The sequence below is a fragment of the Papio anubis genome, chromosome 12, assembly GCF_008728515.1.
Source record: "Papio anubis isolate 15944 chromosome 12, Panubis1.0, whole genome shotgun sequence".
In the NCBI taxonomy this organism is placed as follows: domain Eukaryota; kingdom Metazoa; phylum Chordata; class Mammalia; order Primates; family Cercopithecidae; genus Papio; species Papio anubis.
Window position 1 is genome coordinate 71,464,262 of NC_044987.1, and position 14,311 is coordinate 71,478,572.

The 14,311-nt window shown below is 46.7% G+C and overlaps 1 protein-coding gene across 5 annotated transcripts in view; it reads left to right on the plus strand.

Annotated features, from left to right (window-relative positions):
* Window positions 1-14,311, plus strand: part of MICAL2 (microtubule associated monooxygenase, calponin and LIM domain containing 2) — a 295,251-nt gene that overhangs the window by 28,292 nt on the left and 252,648 nt on the right. Inside the window, exon 1 of one of the 5 annotated variants that reach the window (XM_017948609.3) lies at window positions 8,222-8,400. The exons of 1 other annotated variant lie outside the window; for it this stretch is intronic. The gene's annotated coding sequence lies outside the window, so the exon portion shown is untranslated. Of the gene's footprint in view, window positions 1-8,221; window positions 8,401-8,433; window positions 8,453-14,311 lie in introns of those variants that run through there. 3 more of the 5 variants (XM_017948605.3, XM_031653336.1, XM_017948608.2) reach the window with 3 other exon arrangements.

Consider the following 14,311-nt stretch of genomic DNA (forward strand, 5'->3'; position numbering starts at 1 on the left):
GGTGCCCAGTGACCAGTGGGGATCAGCTGGTCCCTTGCTGCTTTGAGTTGGGCAACACTGAGGGTGGGACTAAGGAGGTCATTAACCCTTAAGAAGAGCCTAGAGCAAGTAATCTCTGAGGCCCTCAGAAGCTTTGTTCAAGGGACATTAAGTCCCTTTGTTTGGGGCTGGGGAGTACTGAGACTACAGTTTGGGAAAATGTTGGTCTCTGGGATGTAGGCTGTTTGATGACTAGTTGTGCAAACAGAACCTCGGACTTCCCTCCACCTTTCTCTCCTTTGTCCCCAGAAAGTTCAGGGTCAGCAAGCTCAGGGTCAGAAACCCCACACTCAACTCCTTTGCTAGGGATTTGTGGAGGCTGATCGAAGCGCTCAAGGTGGCCAGGGCTGCCGGGCAGTGTCGGCATCCTGCTGATACAAAAAGTCAGCTTGGATCTCCAGCTCCCACTCCTCAGATGAAGCTGGCAATTTCCTGGACCAACCACACTTGGAGAGAACCAAGTTTGCAGGGAACTCAGAGCAGCCTAGGCAGGTCACAGTGGACAGGAGGGATGTGGGACTGGCAGGAGGAAGTCAGGAAGGAGCCTTGATCACTGACTGCAAATAAAAGCTTCATGTGGTGCAATGAAATCACCCTATATGGCTTGAGAGGAAATTCTCTGCAAGGAGCTGCATGCAAATAGGTCATCAAGTAATGGCAAAAATATGCAGCCAAATGGAGGTGCCGCTGCAGTTTCAGTGTCTCTAAGGACTAGATAAACTCCAGGAAGGACTCAGGGCTTGATGCCACAGAGGATGGGGAATAAGAGATTCTCCTTCTGCCCTCATGAGCCCCCTTAGCCAGCATCCTGCCTCCTGCTTCCCATCTTTCCAAGGGGATCCGCCCTGAGTCTGACCAGCATCCCTGTGTTCCCTGTGGTTGGGATCAGGCAGGGACACAGAGATTGCTTGAGACACTCTTTGGTGACTAATGCAGTATACTTGAACAGGAAACAGACTGGAAAGGACTTAGGAGGAGCTATAAATAGCCTATGTCCTAAAAAAATGAACTTGGGAAGAAATAGAATTAACAAACTGGGAGGAGAATGAACCTGGAGGAGAACGAGGAGATCACAGGCTTCAAGCAAGACCAAGCCTTCTCTTGGGAGATGAGTTTTTCTCCCAGATGGAGCTCCATCTACCCTTGCAGGATCAGCTCCCCTAAGTGTGCCCTGCTCCACCCTGGGGTTGACCAGCCAGCTCAGCCTGCCTGCCAATATGATGCCTGGAATTGTCTGTGGTTCTGGGGACCAAACTTTGTCAGGATCATCATGTAAGGGTGTGTATGTGCAGAATGGCGGTGGCTGAGGCTCGGGGTTCGAGGACTACGGACCATGGTGGGAAAGTAGAGAATTGGAGCAGCGACAGGTCAGGGACATCCCTTCTGATGTTCCTCAGTTATCTCCTGTTCTCTGGTCTTCAGCAATCTGCTGTCATCTCCAACCCAGTGAGGGGAGGGGTGAATCAGGCAGAAGAACGAGCTCAGGTAGGATGGCACGTCAGCAGCCTGGAGTCTGACACCAGCCAAGACACTCAGTGGCAGAGTAATGTAGAATAAACACTCCGTTTCACTAAGACTGGTTCCTTTTCTATAAGATTGAGAGGTTAGACTAGTTCACTGGATTTGAAATCTTTTTATTTTTCAAAGCTGCATAATCTTTCTGCAAAGGAAATCACAAGGGAAGAACAGTGCTGCCCTGGTTAAGGTGGGGACTCAGGTTTTCTCACGCTTATACTCAACCATTTCCCGTGTGGTAGCCCTGAGAAACTGCCACAGTGCACCAGGGCGTCGCCCAGCACTGTTGAAAGCCACAGGACTGGAGCACTTGGCAAGTTTGGCTGGCCACCCAAACACAACTCCTCACAGTTTCCTTCTGTCTTTCCTTTCTCCACAGAGGCTGGAAAGCTAAAACAGTGAAAGGTAACCCTGAGCAATGGAGGCTTAACTAATGATGTCAGTCAAAACACAGCAGGAACTTGTAATTCACACTCCCCAGTTAACTTCTTCCTCCTCTTCTTCTTCTTTTTTTTTTTTTTAAAGACAGCATCCTCCTGTCACTTAGGCTGGAGTGCAGTGGCATGATCATGGCTCACTGCAGCCTCAAACTCCTGGGCTCAAGCAATCCTCCTGCCTCAGCCTCCCAAGTAGCTGGGATGACAGAGGCATGCCACCACACACGGCTCCTAGCAAACTTCTTAATGTCCTCATTAGTTATTGTGATAGATTGATTGCAAAAACAGCCACAATCTTCCATCCCTTCCAGTCCACACCCTCTGCATCCTCAATCCACACCCTCTACAATGTGACGGTGTAGCTCCTCCCATCAAGAGACAGAATCCATTTCCCCACCCTTTGAATATGGGTCGGCCTTGAAATTTGCTTTAAACAATGTTTATTGAAAGTGACAGTGTGCCAGCTCCACGCTTAGGTCTTAAGAAGCCTTGTGTCTTCTGTCTCTCTTAAACCCCTCCTGCTGCCATGAGAACAATCTGGGGCTGGCCTATGGGAAATGAAAGATCCCACAGAGCAGAGCTGAGTTGTCCCAGCAGAGGCCACCCCAGGCCAGCCAGACTCCAGCCAACCCGCCAGCAAACCCGAGATGTATGAGCAACTAGACTCACGAGAAAGAATACATGTTGTTTTAAGGCATATGTTTTGGGGTAGTCTATTTCTGTTCTAGTACTTATTGTAGAGTAACACACTACCCCAAAATTTAGTGATTTAAAACAATGTATTACATACTCATTTATTACAGTCTCCCAAGGTTCTATGCATTGACTAGTCTCAGTGGGGCAATTCCCACCTGGGGGCTTTCAGATGATTACAGTCAGATGTCGACTGGGGCTGCAGGTATCTGAAAGGTTCAGCTTGATTGGGTGCCTGGGATGGCTCAGCCAGGTGGCTGGCACTGGATACCAGCTGTCATGCTGGACTCAGCTGGGCTGTTGACTGCACACGGCCTCTGCATGGGCAAGGGATTTTCATATCATGGTGCTGGGTTCCACAAGGCAGGAAGAGGATGCTAGGCCAGGTAAGAGTTGTGGCAGCACTGGCATGGCATCACTTCCTTTCTATTCTATTGGTCAAAATCACAGCATCGACCCTTGGAAACACAGATGTCACTTCTTGATAGGGAAATAGCAAGGTCACATTTCAAAAGAGAATATAGGATGGGAGATATTGTTGGGGCCATCTTTGGAAAACACAGTCTGCCACAGTTGCATAGCATTATTGAAGCAATGAGTAACAGAGACAGACATTTTTATTTTCCAGGGTTCCCTCTTCCTTGCAGCACTGCTTTCCGTCCAGCCTCCCTGCCTACCCACTTCATAATACACAGCGAATGGCAAACACTGAGCAGCTGGAGAGGAAGGCCTGCAGGGCCCTCCTGAGCTCTGTCGCCAGCTCTTGGCTCAGCAGGAAAGAATGCAGTGACTGACCAGTGATCACTGCCTCAAGGGCCAGGAGTAGGTGGGAAGGCCCTGGTATGAATGAGCTTGTACCCTTCACCTCGCTGTGTCTTGGTTTCCTCTTTCACATTTTTCTAAGGATTCTTCAGCATGGGTATAAGGAAATACAATTGTCTAATTTCATTAGTGAGTGGATCCAGGCAATGCAAGCCAAGTGCTTTGCCAGTACTAGGTGCTGTGGAGGAAAAAAAATAGATTGTTCACAGGTTCAAGTTGAGATTCTCACCTTATTACTCACACTGTGAGACTAAAGGTATCAATTTCTGCTCTCCCCAGCCAGGCCTACCCACAGGAGCTAGAGATCTTTAGCTGTCTTATTTAGCTTCACCCAGGCCCAGGAGCTGCTGAAATTAGACCTGGCCTTGTAGTGGGAACCCCATCTGGGCAGTGGGAGAAAAAGGGTTAAGATCTGTGCTCCTCGCATGTTCTCGCTCAAAAGTGGAAGCCAAACAATGGGAACACATGGACACAGGGAGGGGAACAACACACACTGGGGGCCTGTGGCAGGGGCAGAGGGAGGGAGAGCATCAGGTCAAATAGCTAATGCATGCTGGGCTTAATACCTAGGTGATGGGTTGATAGGTGTAGCAAACAACCATGGCACGTGTTTACCTATGTAACAAACCTGCACATTCTGCACATGTATCCTGGAACTTAAAACTAAAAAAATTGAAAAATAATTAAAAAGGAAAAAGATCTGTGTTTATGACCCAAGGTTCCTTGAGGAGGCTCCCCGCCTTGGGCCTCCACCTCTGTTCTCAGCTCCAGCCTTTCCCCAGAGCAATCTGGGTAACTGAGCTTCTGCCCCAGGTTTTCCAGTGAGTGACAAGTCCCCTCAACCCCATTCAGCTGGGATTCTATGGTGTTGCCAACTTCCCCTATCATTTTTCCTTTTAGACCACACCCTGTTCCTGAATCCAAAACCACTTCCTGTTTCCAACAGGAAGTTCCTTCAGAAGCTAGATACTGTTACCCACCTGAAAACAAGTATCTTTGGCAAAAGTCAGAGACTCTTCCTGTCAGAGCCCTGCCCACCTGCCTGAGAGCCCCTGCCAGGTCAGCAGCCAGTATGTTAACCCTCCTGAGGGCCCTTGGCCCCCGCTACTCCTGTCCCAGCATGTCTCAGAGCTGAGCCCAGAGGGTTACAACAGGAAGAAGGCAGATGCCTCCCATACTGACTAGGTTTTTGGCTTGCTTTGGTACCAACATCCTGTCTGCCCTGTTTCCTACTGAGGGGCAAACTGGACTGGTTTTTAATTAAGCCCATTCCCCAGAGAGCTTGGGGGAGAGATAGCCTCATAGAATTCCTTCAGTAGTTATCAGAAGGAGCCCCTGTGGAGGCGGAGGTTGCAGTGAGCAGAGATCGCGCCGCTGCACTCCGGCCTAGTAAGACTCTGTCTAAAAAAAAAAAAAAAAAAAAAAAAAAGAAGGAGCCCGGGTTGGGGGTGGGAACAGGAGAGAGGAAGGGGGGAAAGTGAAGTCGCAAGTCCAGAGTGGCTCCTTCCTGGCTGAATGCCCTAGCAATGCACCTTAGGTAATGGGCAACTCACCTGAGCGTCTGAGCCCACAGAAGTGCCAGCCCTTCCCTGCAGTGCCTCCCCTGCAGGGCCCACAGCCACGCCCTCAGTGCACACACTCTCCTTCCTATCTGTCCACTGACACTTGGGGATGACCTTTGAACAATGTCCAGCAAATCAAGCAAAATAAAGGGAATCACATCCACTGTAATACATCTGCTTGGTAGAACATTTGAACAGAGAAAACATTCCCCAGAGCTCCACCCCGAGAGATAGTTTCTTTTTTTTTTTTTTTTTCACCCAGGTTGGAGTGCAGTGGCGCAATCTTGGCTCACTACAACCTCTGCCTCCCAGGCTCAAGCAATTCTTCCACTTCAGCTTCTCGAGTAGCTGGGACAACAGGTGCACACCACCACACCTGGTTAATTTTTTGTATTTTTGGCAGAGACGAGGTTTTGCCATATTGCCCAGGCTGGTCTCAAACTCCTGAGCTCAGGTCATCCACCTGCCTCAGCCTCCCAAAATGCTGGGATTATGAGCATGAGCCATGACACCCAGCCTTCTAGAGATAGTTTCTATATTCTAGAGAGGTTTTCATTTTTATTTATGTTTAACCAAATTAAACTCTTCAGTTCATCTTTCTGGTGCTTCCTTTGGTCTTTAGCTGAGTCCATCTCCAAAACTAGAGGCCATAGGGTTGCTGTGGTTTTTCTGTCCCTATCATAAAGGGTAGTGCTCCCTCAGTGATTAGTTTCAGGATTCTCCCCAATACAAATCAGGCCTCCAAGAACCATGTCCTCTTCAGAGAGGATTCCTAACCTTCCTCCTCTTCCTCCTCTTCTTACTGCAAGGGAAATACAAGATCAGTCTGGAATGGGCTTCCAGACTCATAGGACCTCCCCCAGGACACAGACTCTGGGAGAGGGAAGAGGAGGGCAGGTTTGGAGCTTCCACCACCACCAGCTTCCCTCACGCCCTCTTCTCTCCCTTCCCCTCTTTCTCAACTTCCTCCTTTCCCTCTATTCCTTCCATGGTCTCTCCCTGCCCCTGTGTCTCCTCTTCCTTTCCTTCCCTTCCTCCCTTCTCTTCTCCCTTCCAGAGCAGGCAGCAATGAGCATGTGGCACTGAACTTAGATTCCACCATCACAGGTGGGTAGATCTTGGTTCACAATCCTGTCATTGACTAGCTACATAGCCCTGATTGGAGGAGTCACTTTAGCTCCCTAAGCCTTTGTTTCTCACCTGCAAAATGGAGATTTTACCCACCACTGTGGTGCAAAGTAGGACAAAGTATCCTTTAACCTAAGGCTTGACACACGACACTCGTCAAACATTGCTGAGCTCTAATCTGCATCAGGATGTGGTAAGTGTCTATTGGGTGCTGGGACAAAAGGTACAGAAGGGAGCAAGACAGAGATCCCTAAACAGACCTCTGTTGTGATCTTTGTTGTAATACATGGTAATTATTTGTTTCCAAAAGAGGAGGAAGGAGACATAAATAGCATCTACCACCAGGCATTCAGGCACCAGCTGTGAAGGCCTTCTGCACATTGAAAAACACAGAGTAGCCTAGTGGCTGGAAGGAAAAGTCAACACCAGTTCCCCCAGCAAAATATTGCTCCATTCAGTCTTTTCAGCTCGTTGGTTTGCCTGAAATCCGTTGTTTCTCCCTGGGGGAGCAATCTTTAAAATGGTGAGGGGAGTATGCGTCTGATGGGCCTGCACGTGTGCCTGTGGAACAGGGTGGGCTCAGAGCCCCGTGCAGGCCCATGAAGTCCCCTCAGAGCCACCAGTAATGGGTTGTCATAGGGTCCCAGAAAATGCCTGTCTGCTTGGTGAGATTTAGGCTGGGTTCACAGAGGTTTCACTTGGTGTGCCTGACTCATTCAGGGGGCTGCCTGAAGTGCCATGTGAGAAAGGAGGCTGAGGCCTTTGGGTCTGGAGGAAGAGAGCACTAGGGTGGATTAGCAGTGTCTGCTGCAAGTGGAATTTGGAGGCGATAGAAGTCGTGCGTTCAGCTTATTTGCCATCTCTGGGCTGGCCTCACCTTGGCAGTTGGTTCCTGCTGGCTAGGCTCCACAGTAGCTGGGGAGATGGGGAGATGGGGAGATGGGGAGTGCTGGCTAGTCTCTGCTCACACGCAGTGAGAAGTCTCTCAGAGGCTCTTTGTTCTGCTGCTAGGGATGCCTTGGGAATGATGCCCTGGGGTGCACTGCCACATCCCACACAAAAGGTCTCGATAGCTGGAGAGCCTTACCAGGTGCATAGAGGGGAAGACTCGGTACCATAAAGATGGGGATTCCTCTCAAAGTAATACATGCATTGAATGAAATGCCTACTTCAATAAGGAATTTCACAAACCTTTACAAGCTAATTCTAAAATTCATACGGAAGAGAGAGGTCAGAGAATAGCTTACATGTCTTTGAACAAGGAGGAGGGACTTGACCTGCCAGCTATTAAAATACATTATAAAGGCACTGATATTAAAGAATCATCTCACAAATAGACAAACAGACAACGGAGCAGAAGATAGGGAACAGAAAGCAGCTCACCTGTATCTGGGTAACATTGACAGGAAAAACAAATTGTAATGTCACGCACAGGAGTCTTCATGAAGGTAAGGTGTTTAAAAACATTTTTAAAAGTATAAAACATTGTTTAGAAACATATGCCTTTGTAGTGAGTGCATAAAAACATGTATTAGAATGATGAACACCAAATTCCAGAGAAAGGGAATGGATCCCTGTGGGACACAGAGTATGCATTAACTATGTTTATGTCTTTAAAGGAAGAAAATATTTGAAGCAGATATGGCAAACGGAGAAGATTCATGAAAGCTGGATGGTGGGCACATGAGCGTTTGTGATGTCATACTTTGTTTCCTTTTGTTTGAAATATTAGCATGGCCAGGCATGGTGGCTCACGCCTGTAATCCTAGCATTTTCCAAGGCTGAGGTAGAGGGAATCACTTGAGGTCAGGAGTTCAAGATTAGACTGGGCAACATAGTGAGACCTCATTGCCAAAAAAAAAAAAAAAGAAAGAAAGAAAGAAAAGAAAATGAAATATTAAGGAAAAAAAATCCTCCATGTCCCTGGTCTGCAGGATTCCCCCAATAGTCTGATTATGGCTTGGGAGGGGAAAAGGAGGGGTGTCTTTGTCTATTTCTCACATATGACACTCAATGACTTCACAATCATTAATTCATCACTCACTAAGGGTCATGCACTGAGGTACCAAGACTAATGAAGGCCCAGTCCTCCCCAGTCTAGGAGGCAGGTAAATGATCATACTGTGACAAATGCTCAAACGGGGATGTGCTTGCAAAGGCTAGGGACAGCGCAGGAGGAAGGAGCAATCCATTCTGCTGAGAGTGTGAGTACCGAGAAAGCATGGCATTGGGCTTGAAGGATGAGGAGAGCAGCACGTGAGTAAAGAAAACAAAGGAACTGTCATATTGTGGGCTGGAGGGCAGCGTTCACAAGGGACAAGTGCTTCAGAAAGATCCTTCTGGCAGGTAGTGGGCAGAAAAATGAGTGAAGTCAGAGCGATGGACTAGGAATCCACTGAAAGTGAATTTAAATGAGAAGTGATGAAAAACTCAGCTACAGCTGGGCGCAGTGGCTCACACCTGTGATCACAGCATTTTGGGAGGCCGAGGCAGACGGATCACAAGGTTGGAGTTCAGGACCAGCCTGGCCAACATGGTGAAACCACGTCTCTACTTAAAAAAAAAAAAAAAAAAAAAAATTAGCCAGCCATGGTGGCGGACACCTGTAGTCCCAGCTACTCAGGAGGGTGAGGCAGGAGAATCGCTTGAACTCAGTAGGTGGAGGTTGCAGTGAGCTGAGATCATGCCACTACACTCTAGTCTGGGCAAAAGAGTGAAACTTAAAAAAAAAAGGAAAAGAAAAAAACTCAGCTACAACGGAGTGACTTTGGTTATAATTTCCCTGCAAAACTGCAGATTCTCTGAGGGAGGGACAAGCGCTGAATCAGGTTTTTTTTTTTTTTTTTTTTATTTTGTCTCTCCAGAGCACCTACATTGTTCCCTGCTTATGATAGGAGCACAAACAAATACATGTTGATGGAAGGGAGGGAGGAAGGAAGCAGGCAGGCCCATGCCCTTCTTTTACAGATAAGGAGACAGAGCAGGGACGGGTGGAGGAGTGTTCAAGGACATCCTTGGCTGGAAACTTACTATCTAAAATAGTAAAGAGGCCTCTAACCATTCTGCTGACAAACTTATAAGCACATAAGCTTTGAATAACAAACACTCTGCAGGTAAAGCTCTATGACAACGAATCTTGTTATAAAGTTGTGTTCTTCATAGAGAAGTGCTTTCCTCTCTCCTCAGGCAGGAAGAGTTCCTTTAAAATAGATCGAAATGCTCTGTGATGAATAATACGAAACAGTAAGCCCTTCACCTGTCCTGAGTCCAAATAACAGGCTCTATTCAGGGGCTCTGAAAGCACCTGGTTGTGTGCTATCGGCATTGTGGGAAGGGCAAGTCCAGCAGAACTTCACAAGTCCTTTGTTCTGCCACCAAGCAGTAATTTGTTCTCCACCCCAGTGCAGTAAACTCACAGCCACCTTAATGAAATTCACCTAACTTAAAAAACTGCGTGAGAAGCAAAACAACTCCCAGAGCACACACAGGTGTGAATATTGTGCATCCGTCTTCTCTGTGATTCCTGTTGTCTTGAGGCTTCCACATCCCTCTGGTCTTTGGTTCATCCTGTCCCCTCTGCTCCAGACCCATCTCCCCACCTACTGCAGGTCCGGCTCTTTTGGGTATTGAATCTGCTTCTCTCCACACCTGTTTCCCCCTTTCACCTGGCTCTTCCTTTTAGCTTCTAAACATGCTGAAGGCTTGCAGCCTACAAATGAAAATACTGCAAACTACTCTTTATTCTGCTTCTTCCCACACTGTGTCCCTTTCCAGTCATAAGCGATTCTGCAAGGAGCCAGCTATACTCAGTCTCTACCATCTCATTGCTTGCTACATAGCAAACAACGTTCTAAGAATTTTACATGTATTGACTTATGGAAGCCTGACAACATCACTGTGATGTAAGTGCTACTATTTACATTTTATGGACGAGGACAAGGAGGCACTGAACAGCAGAGTATTTGCCCTGGATCACCAGGATTTGGGCAAAGGTACGCTCTTAGAGCTTTTTCCCCACCTTATGCCCATTACAAGGTACTTGAATGAAAAAATACACAAGAACGTTGCATGGACCTGTCTCATTTATTGATTCATTCATTTCTTCATTGTTTAATACTTATTGGAGGTCTACCATGTGCAAGACAAGAGAGAGACATGAGTCTGCCATTGAGATGCTCGGAGTCCAAAAGGGGAGGCAGGCCTGCAATATAGTGTAAGAAGAGCTCTGGTAAATCTGTGGGCAGGGGGCCAGGGAAGCCCAGAGGAAGCAGCTCACTTTGCTCATAGTGGTGGTTCCTGAATTTCACCATGCATTGGAATCACCTGAGATCTTTCAAAACTACCAATTCCTGCCTCCCACCCCAAGGTATTATGACTTAATTGACATGGCGGAGGGATTTAAAAGCTCTCCAGGTGATTCTAATGTTCGGCAAAATTTGGGAAACACTGGCTTCAAGGGTAATGAGTAGGGAGTTTGGTTTGTAACAACACAAAGCCCAGCTCAAACTGTCTTAAGAATAGAAAATGAAGTGGGTAAGGAGGTGTTGTGTCAAACCCCTATCGACTCCCAGAGAGATAGCACCAGCCTCAGCAAAACCATGCCGTTTACATGGCATTTTCACTTAACACCCTCCCCCTAACAACCTCCACTGACAAACTTCATTTAACCCCTCAAATGGGCCTGGATCCCGTGTATGGAATTGTAGCTGGGCTGGGGGCTTCAGATGTTCGTCATAGATAAGGAATGAATCTCTGGGTTGGCCACTCTGGGATTCCTTAGCTCAGAACTCTAAACACACATTCAGATGCGTCTGTTTCGCAGGGTCATTCTCAGGGTAGGCTTAAGTTATCACTGTCAGGTGCATCTACTATGCACCGATGTATCTACCATAAAGCAGGGGAGCTGTGTATTGGCTTACATTAAATTTTTAAAAGATGGCCAAAGGCTATATAGTTCCGGAAAGGGTTTGATCCAGGTCTCAAAAGATGTCACCAGGATAATGTTTTCCTTTTTTCCCAGTGATGGCTGCATTCTAAGTCTCCCTTGGTTGCAAGATGCAGCAGTTCCAATCTCTGTTCCTGCTTCCTTCACATCCTGTGCAAAGAAGAGGTCTGAGGTTCTTATATCTCAAAAACCCAGCATTGCATTTCATTGGCTCTGGTTTGGGCTTGAGCCAATGACTGGGGCCACAGAGGTGGAGACTGCTGGTGGTTTAATCTAGTCATGTGTCCCACCTCTGGGGCCAGAAATTGGAGGCAGCCTCACCTAGAAGCCTGTGGTAGAGAATGGAGGATTTGTAACCGATCCTGTAGGGAGATGAGGGTGAGGAGGTAGTCAGGGCTATACAGAGGAGACTTGCTGTATTTTCTAGGACTAGAGGCATTTAAATAGGAGAATGATAAGATTACTTTCCTATTTTAAAATGCCACTCTGTCAGTTATGGAAAAAACATATGTAACTCTTTTTTTTTTTTTTTTTTTCAAGACACAGTCTCATTCTGTCACCCAGGCTGGAGTGCAGTGGCAAGATCTCAGCTCACTGTAACTTCTGCCTCGCAGGTTCAAGTGATTCTTGTGCCTCAGCCTGCAGAGTAGCTGGGACTACAGGCATGCACCACCACGCCCAGCTAATTTTTTTTTGTTTGTTTTGTATTTTTAATAGAGATGGCGTTTTGCTATGTTGGCCAGGCTGATCTTGAACTCCTGGGCTGAAGCCATCCTCCTGCCTAAGCCCCAAAGTGCTGGGATTACAGGTATGAGCCATTGCACCTGGTCATGAATTTTTTAAAAAGGTGTATAGGCTGCGTACAGTGGCTCACACCTGTAATCCCAGTGCTTTGCAGGCCAAGGTGAGAGGATAGGAGACAGGTAAGTGATCATACTGTGACAAATGCTAAAATGGAGGTTTGCTTGAAAAGGCTAGGGATAGCACAGTAGGAAGGAGCAATCTGAGTGTGACTTGAGCCCAGGAGTTTGAGACCCTATGTATTAAAAAAAAGAGAGAGAGAGAAAAATTAGCTGGATGTGGTGGTTCATGCCTGTAGTCCTAACTACTCAGGAGGTTGAGGCGTGAGGATCACTTGAACCTCAGGAGTTCGAAGCTGCATTGAGCTATGATCGCACCCCTGCACTCCAGCCTGGGTGACAGAATGCAACTCAGTCTCTTTTAAAAAGGTAATTATAGTTGTTCAGAGAAGAGATATTGGGAACCTAAACTAAGACAGCAACAATAGGGATGAATAGGAGGGAGAGGATTTAAGAGATGTGTCTGAACTATAATTTAAAGGATTTGTTAACCAATTGGAAAAGAAGATTTAGGCAAAGAGAGAAACCACAGAACTAAAGAAGAAGCACTAAGAATTCTAGTTCGGGAAATGGGGTGGGTGGTGATACCATCAGTGAGATTTGGAATGTAGATCATTAAGAGGGTTTTGAACAATTCACTTTGGACAGGTTGACTTTGAGATGTGTTGAAGGCATCCAGGAAGCAACATCCAAGGGCAGATGAACATGAATCTGGAATTTGGGAGACAGCTGGAATTCCAGTGCCCATATGATAGCTGAGACAGGGGTGAGGAATGTGGTCACCCAGGGAGAGACATCGAGGGAGAAGAGCAGGAAGAGAAGCTCTTATGGCATAGAAAATTGAGGTGGAGCGGTGGTGTTTGGGAAACAAAGGAAGATGGCTGGGCACAGTGGCTCACTCCTGTAATACCAACACTTGGGAATGACAAGGCAGGAGGATCACTTGAGCTCTGGAGTTCGAGACCAGCCTGGGCAACATGGCAAAACCACATTTCTACAAAAAAAAAAAAAAAAAAAAAAAAAATAGACAGCTGTGGTGGTGCATGCCTGTAGTCCCAGCTGCCTGGGAGGCTGAGGTAGGAGGATCTCCTGAGCTGGGGAGGCAGAGGTTGCAGTGAACTGATATTGCGCCACTGCACACCAGCCTGGGTGACAGAGTGAGACCTTGTCTCTAAAAAAAAAAAAAAAAAAAAGAGAAAAGGAAGAGAGAGTTTCAAGGAGGGGTGGTCAGCTATGTCCTATGATGCAAAGAAATTAAGGAAGTTAAAAGCCAAAAGTATATTTGGCTCGCTAACAGGGATTTGACCACAAGGAGGGCTCTGTCATCCTAACAAGAGCCAACTTACAGGGTTTAGGGTGAGTGAAACTGGAGGACGCAGAGAGAAAAAGTATGGATAGATCACTCTTAAAGAAGTTTGATGGTAAGAGACAGGGCAGTGGCTCAAGTAGATGTGTCAAATCTTTTTTCATTCTTTTTGTGATTTGTTTCCTTTTTTTTAGTTTGGTTTGATGAGAGAAGTTTGACTACAATTAATGCTGCAGGAAAAACTAAAGGAGAGAGAAAGTCTGAAGATAAAAGATAGTGATTTTTCCATAGAGACAGAAAGCAGATTAGCAGTTGCTGGGGACTATGAGGAAGGGAGAGTGGAGTGACTTTAATGGGCGTGGGTTTCCTTTTGGGGTGATAAAAATGTTCTGAAATTATGTGTGAAGCAGCTCCCATATAAGAAAGAAAAATGTTCTGGAACCAGATAGTGTTGGTTGTACAACACTGTGAATTTACTTTGAATTTTATTTTATTGTATTTTGAGACAGGGTCTTGCTCTGTTACCCAGGCTGGAGTTCAGTGGCATAATCTCTGCTCACTGCAACCTCTGCCTCTAAGGTTCAAGAGATTCTCTTGCCTCAGCCTCCCGAGTAGCTGGAATTACAGGTGTGTGCCACCACACCTGGCTAATTTTTGTGTTTTTAGTAGAGACGATTTCACCATGTTGGCCAGGCTGGTCTTGAACTCCTGGCCTCAAATAATCTGCCCACCTTAGCCTCCCAAAGTGCTGAAATTCCAGGCGTGGGCCACTGCACCTGGCCAACTTTATGACAACTTTATAACAACTTCACTACCCCTATTCGATGAAAGAGGAAGCTGAGGATCAGAGACTCATTTATCCAAGGTCATACAGCTAGATTTGAGATTTTACCCCAAGCTGGTTTAACTACAACACCCAAACCCTTAGCCCTCTCATCTGGCCTCTACAACTACAAGATTTCATAAGTGCATATGTTGATAATGTGAATTGATCCATATTCTCC